The sequence below is a fragment of the Oncorhynchus kisutch genome, linkage group LG4 (assembly GCF_002021735.2).
Source record: "Oncorhynchus kisutch isolate 150728-3 linkage group LG4, Okis_V2, whole genome shotgun sequence".
NCBI lineage: Eukaryota > Metazoa > Chordata > Actinopteri > Salmoniformes > Salmonidae > Oncorhynchus > Oncorhynchus kisutch.
In genome coordinates, this window is record NC_034177.2 from 2,378,858 (window position 1) to 2,379,866 (window position 1,009).

Below are 1,009 nucleotides of genomic sequence, written 5' to 3' on the forward strand. Positions count from 1 at the left end.
CACATCAAAGGTTATGATCAGTGTAGTTCGTTGACTATGACGTTTCAGTCAGGCCAATCACATCAAAGGTTATGATCAGTGTAGTTCGTTGACTATGACGTTTCAGTCAGGCCAATCACATCAAAGGTTATGATCAGTGTAGTTCGTTGACTATGACGTTTCAGTCAGGCCAATCACATCAAAGGTTATGATCAGTGTAGTTCGTTGACTATGACGTTTCAGTCAGGCCAATCACATCAAAGGTTATGATCAGTGTAGTTCGTTGACTATGACGTTTCAGTCAGGCCAATCACATCAAAGGTTATGATCAGTGTAGTTCGTTGACTATGACGTTTCAGTCAGGCCAATCACATCAAAGGTTATGATCAGTGTAGTTCGTTGACTATGACGTTTCAGTCAGGCCAATCACATCAAAGGTTATGATCAGTGTAGTTCGTTGACTATGACGTTTCAGTCAGGCCAATCACATCAAAGGTTATGATCAGTGTAGTTCGTTGACTATGACGTTTCAGTCAGGCCAATCACATCAAAGGTTATGATCAGTGTAGTTCGTTGACTATGACGTTTCAGTCAGGCCAATCACATCAAAGGTTATGATCAGTGTAGTTCGTTGACTATGACGTTTCAGTCAGGCCAATCACATCAAAGGTTATGATCAGTGTAGTTCGTTGACTATGACGTTTCAGTCAGGCCAATCACATCAAAGGTTATGATCAGTGTAGTTCGTTGACTATGACGTTTCAGTCAGGCCAATCACATCAAAGGTTATGATCAGTGTAGTTCGTTGACTATGACGTTTCAGTCAGGCCAATCACATCAAAGGTTATGATCAGTGTAGTTCGTTGACTATGACGTTTCAGTCAGGCCAATCACATCAAAGGTTATGATCAGTGTAGTTCGTTGACTATGACGTTTCAGTCAGGCCAATCACATCAAAGGTTATGATCAGTGTAGTTCGTTGACTATGACGTTTCAGTCAGGCCAATCACATCAAAGGTTATGATCAGTG